The sequence below is a fragment of the Sinohyriopsis cumingii genome, chromosome 9, assembly GCF_028554795.1.
Source record: "Sinohyriopsis cumingii isolate HCF-2022 chromosome 9, ASM2855479v2, whole genome shotgun sequence".
Classification (NCBI taxonomy): Eukaryota; Metazoa; Mollusca; class Bivalvia; order Unionida; family Unionidae; genus Sinohyriopsis; species Sinohyriopsis cumingii.
This window is the reverse complement of record NC_142969.1, coordinates 118,676,200-118,682,199: the sequence shown is the minus strand read 5'-3', so window position 1 is coordinate 118,682,199 and position 6,000 is coordinate 118,676,200. Positions and strand designations below refer to the sequence as shown.

The window sequence follows — 6,000 nt, the reverse complement described above, 5'->3', positions numbered from 1 at the left end:
TGCCGGAACCCGGGATTGAACCGGGGGCCTTTAGATCTTCAGTCTAACGCTCTCCCAACTGAGCTATTCCGGCTGACATTGACAATTGTCGCAACTTACCTATGTGAGATTGCATTTATCACTGCGCACCAAATCCACATCACTGACAAGTTTGATCATCTACTTTATCAAATAAGTCAGTCACTTCTACAAGTCCACTTATAGACCACTGTACATCAATGGTAGTGTTTCAATTGTGTCTTCACAATTCTATAAAAGCAGTTTGCTAGGCAGCATCAAGAAAATCAGTAAATTCACACCAATCTCATCCCTAGCTTTAACGATCTTCATACACGCCAACCACTAAAATAAACCTCCTTAAATAAGACAAGAATTCTTTATTTTCGATTGCGCTGTCCATACATGTCAATTAAAATATACAATATAAATGCATTCTCCACAATAAAGATCATAGGTGTCTTACGTGCAAATCTATAGACACATCTACAACTACAGAATGGAAAAGCATTCTTAAGAACAAAATGAAGTAAGACATTTCAATGGGTACTTTGTTCCAAATATCTACAATCCGAGAATGTAAACGAATATCGTAATTTCGGAAAGATTTCATAATGCAGTTCTTACTATCCGATATTCTTCTCATCATTGAAAACACATACTTTCTCATTCATTCTTCAACACTAAATGCATTGTAGTTTACAAACATGATGGAGGCACTCTTCCGTCTCAAAAGGCTTAATAGCAGACGAAGACAGTTATTATAGTCAATAACCATGTTTCTTTTCATACATTCACTAACGTTTATCCAAAGAGCATCGCAGTACAATACGCAGCAATAGGATTTAAATCATGTAAATGTCATATTTATACCTGTCAATTTATCTGCAATAACTTCCTTCAACCTGCGACAGAAGAACTTACCAATAACACATCACCAGCAAAACTAAAAGTGTTAAGAAGTAACACATTTTCAGTCAACTGTATTCCCGCGTCACACTCACCCAGCTTAAGATATATTTCTTAAAAGTATAGACTAAACAACAAAGGATAAAGATCACCTCCCTACCTCACCCCGTTGAATACATTGAAGAAACTGGATCATGTACTCCCCCCCCCCCGCCCCAATCAAAACTGGTTGCCAAACCAGGTAACTCGAGTATGAACTATGGTGGCAGGTATTTGATTCTCGAGCACCTTTTCAAACAATCTCCAATAATGTCATAGTCTAAATGGGTCCATCTAAATAAAGCCTTTGACTCTTTGCCACGTGCCTTACTGCTAGTAAAACTAGGAATGTGCGTGCTGTCATATAAAGGATTAACATCTTATTGAAAGTTATCCTAAATCTAATATTGTAATTTTTTTAAGGTTCAAACGACGATCATTACCTTTGACAGGTTTTTCACAAGAATGAACACTTTGGCTATTTTAATGTAACATAATTTGTAATAATATTTAGATTTTGTAACAGATAGTAATATTTATAGAGACCAATGCTGATGAAAAGTTTTCAATGTGATCAAGACACTAATGAAAGATAATGTCTCAGATACTGAACGGTTCACAACAAAATCAAAGGAAGCTGCGTCCGCAATAATTGTAAATCGTCGCTATTGCTTCTTTGAAACATAATCAAAGTCGTTGCTTTGACATACAAGTAATTACCATGGAATATAGAATGAAAATGAAACTCTTATGAATTACAATGGGCATTTAACTGAAATTTAGTATTTCTTTATCAAATTTATTTATCAAGGCATGATCACAGCCAACACTTGTAATAAACCAAGCAATTTCCTCAGCATAATAAAACCCAAAGAATTTGTTATTTGCTCATTGAATGAAAACATTATTCTTCTAAAGAATGCTCATATTTCTGTGCAAAATACTTCCATGAAAATGAAACACATTAATGAGAGACAGAGAGAGACGTACACTCTGTGTGTGTGTGTATGTGTGTGATTTAGAATTGAAACGCAACTTTAACAATTATTTTGTCATATCGCTAGGATATCTACAGTGGCTCTTTATAGTGATGCCTAGCACTGGGGGCATCATGTCGCAGACATGTAGCATGATGTTCCACCCAGTCACATTATCGTGACACCAAGCCGACCAGTCCTATTACTAAAATCTTAAGCTGAGCGCTATGCCAAGCAGAGGTTAGTACTATAATTTTGTTACGTCTTTGGTATGACTCGGCCGGAAATCAAGCACATTTAGGAAAGAGCGATCTTCATTCAATATATTACGTCTATGCATGTTTATGTGAGTCTCTAGTTGCAAGGATAAATGTCCTTTAGCTAAGAACAATTGCACAAGAGGCGTTTCAAATCAGAAAATCGATAGTCCATGCTATCAGCATAATCATACAAAGTAAAATTCTTCCATGTTTACATATGTATTACACGAATAGATGTTTAGATATATATTCTTTCACGCCATGGAATCCACTCACATGGCACCTTCACAATTATACCAGTTGAAAACGCAAACATAATATTAAACGGAATTTCCGATCGAACGTTTGAGAATCAAATTTAAACCAAATATGGGCGATTGCAGTAATATTTTACAATATTTGCAATCGATAAGCTTAATTATCATACGCTGTAACTCTTAAGGAATTCTTGATTGTAATCGTATCAAACTTTCCGCCAGATTTATTTTTCTATTTTACATTTTATTTTATACTACTTCACAACATGCATATGCGTGGGAAACATGAAACTCTGCATCTCACTTCACAAGGTTCAAAACAATTTCTTACTTTGTTGAGAGAGAGAGAGAGAGAGAGAGAGAGAGGGGAGGGAGGAGGAGGAACCTAACGATAATAGAGATAACAAAAGTGTGAAAGTGAGTTTTGTCGGAAGTTTGTTTTATTTCCTTTTTAATCTTTTAAAAAATATTTATTTGTTAAAATGGTTTAAACGAGTTTTAAAATGAAAACAGGCTTTTGAAGGAAAATACAAAAATTCCTGCCAGCCGCCGGATATGTTCCGTGCCGGAACCCGGGATTGAACCGGGGGCCTTTAGATCTTCAGTCTAACGCTCTCCCAACTGAGCTATTCCGGCTGACATTGACAATTGTCGCAACTTACCTATGTGAGATTGCATTTATCACTGCGCACCAAATCCACATCACTGACAAGTTTGATCATCTACTTTATCAAATAAGTCAGTCACTTCTACAAGTCCACTTATAGACCACTGTACATCAATGGTAGTGTTTCAATTGTGTCTTCACAATTCTATAAAAGCAGTTTGCTAGGCAGCATCAAGAAAATCAGTAAATTCACACCAATCTCATCCCTAGCTTTAACGATCTTCATACACGCCAACCACTAAAATAAACCTCCTTAAATAAGACAAGAATTCTTTATTTTCGATTGCGCTGTCCATACATGTCAATTAAAATATACAATATAAATGCATTCTCCACAATAAAGATCATAGGTGTCTTACGTGCAAATCTATAGACACATCTACAACTACAGAATGGAAAAGCATTCTTAAGAACAAAATGAAGTAAGACATTTCAATGGGTACTTTGTTCCAAATATCTACAATCCGAGAATGTAAACGAATATCGTAATTTCGGAAAGATTTCATAATGCAGTTCTTACTATCCGATATTCTTCTCATCATTGAAAACACATACTTTCTCATTCATTCTTCAACACTAAATGCATTGTAGTTTACAAACATGATGGAGGCACTCTTCCGTCTCAAAAGGCTTAATAGCAGACGAAGACAGTTATTATAGTCAATAACCATGTTTCTTTTCATACATTCACTAACGTTTATCCAAAGAGCATCGCAGTACAATACGCAGCAATAGGATTTAAATCATGTAAATGTCATATTTATACCTGTCAATTTATCTGCAATAACTTCCTTCAACCTGCGACAGAAGAACTTACCAATAACACATCACCAGCAAAACTAAAAGTGTTAAGAAGTAACACATTTTCAGTCAACTGTATTCCCGCGTCACACTCACCCAGCTTAAGATATATTTCTTAAAAGTATAGACTAAACAACAAAGGATAAAGATCACCTCCCTACCTCACCCCGTTGAATACATTGAAGAAACTGGATCATGTACTCCCCCCCCCCCCGCCCCAATCAAAACTGGTTGCCATACCAGGTAACTCGAGTATGAACTATGGTGGCAGGTATTTGATTCTCGAGCACCTTTTCAAACAATCTCCAATAATGTCATAGTCTAAATGGGTCCATCTAAATAAAGCCTTTGACTCTTTGCCACGTGCCTTACTGCTAGTAAAACTAGGAATGTGCGTGCTGTCATATAAAGGATTAACATCTTATTGAAAGTTATCCTAAATCTAATATTGTAATTTTTTTAAGGTTCAAACGACGATCATTACCTTTGACAGGTTTTTCACAAGAATGAACACTTGGGCTATTTTAATGTAACATAATTTGTAATAATATTTAGATTTTGTAACAGATAGTAATATTTATAGAGACCAATGCTGATGAAAAGTTTTCAATGTGATCAAGACACTAATGAAAGATAATGTCTCAGATACTGAACGGTTCACAACAAAATCAAAGGAAGCTGCGTCCGCAATAATTGTAAATCGTCGCTATTGCTTCTTTGAAACATAATCAAAGTCGTTGCTTTGACATACAAGTAATTACCATGGAATATAGAATGAAAATGAAACTCTTATGAATTACAATGGGCATTTAACTGAAATTTAGTATTTCTTTATCAAATTTATTTATCAAGGCATGATCACAGCCAACACTTGTAATAAACCAAGCAATTTCCTCAGCATAATAAAACCCAAAGAATTTGTTATTTGCTCATTGAATGAAAACATTATTCTTCTAAAGAATGCTCATATTTCTGTGCAAAATACTTCCATGAAAATGAAACACATTAATGAGAGACAGAGAGAGACGTACACTCTGTGTGTGTGTGTATGTGTGTGATTTAGAATTGAAACGCAACTTTAACAATTATTTTGTCATATCGCTAGGATATCTACAGTGGCTCTTTATAGTGATGCCTAGCACTGGGGGCATCATGTCGCAGACATGTAGCATGATGTTCCACCCAGTCACATTATCGTGACACCAAGCCGACCAGTCCTATTACTAAAATCTTAAGCTGAGCGCTATGCCAAGCAGAGGTTAGTACTATAATTTTGTTACGTCTTTGGTATGACTCGGCCGGAAATCAAGCACATTTAGGAAAGAGCGATCTTCATTCAATATATTATGTCTATGCATGTTTATGTGAGTCTCTAGTTGCAAGGATAAATGTCCTTTAGCTAAGAACAATTGCACAAGAGGCGTTTCAAATCAGAAAATCGATAGTCCATGCTATCAGCATAATCATACAAAGTAAAATTCTTCCATGTTTACATATGTATTACACGAATAGATGTTTAGATATATATTCTTTCACGCCATGGAATCCACTCACATGGCACCTTCACAATTATACCAGTTGAAAACGCAAACATAATATTAAACGGAATTTCCGATCGAACGTTTGAGAATCAAATTTAAACCAAATATGGGCGATTGCAGTAATATTTTACAATATTTGCAATCGATAAGCTTAATTATCATACGCTGTAACTCTTAAGGAATTCTTGATTGTAATCGTATCAAACTTTCCGCCAGATTTATTTTTCTATTTTACATTTTATTTTATACTACTTCACAACATGCATATGCGTGGGAAACAGGAAACTCTGCATCTCACTTCACAAGGTTCAAAACAATTTCTTACTTTGTTGAGAGAGAGAGAGAGAGAGAGAGAGAGAGAGAGAGAGTGGGGAGGGAGGAGGAGGAACCTAACGATAATAGAGATAACAAAAGTGTGAAAGTGAGTTTTGTCGGAAGTTTGTTTTATTTCCTTTTTAATCTTTTAAAAAATATTTATTTGTTAAAATGGTTTAAACGAGTTTTAAAATGAAAACAGGCTTTTGAAGGAAAATACAAAAATTCCTGCCAGCC

At 35.3% G+C, this 6,000-nt stretch overlaps 2 non-coding genes across 2 annotated transcripts; both read right to left on the bottom strand.

The window, feature by feature from the left end:
- On the bottom strand, positions 1-73 carry Trnaf-gaa (transfer RNA phenylalanine (anticodon GAA)). Its single transcript has one exon. It is a non-coding gene; the product is annotated as a tRNA-Phe (tRNA).
- Positions 74-3,002: 2,929 nt separating this feature from the next.
- Positions 3,003-3,075, bottom strand: Trnaf-gaa (transfer RNA phenylalanine (anticodon GAA)). Its single transcript has one exon. It is a non-coding gene; the product is annotated as a tRNA-Phe (tRNA).
- Between the last annotated feature and the right edge of the window lie 2,925 nt (positions 3,076-6,000).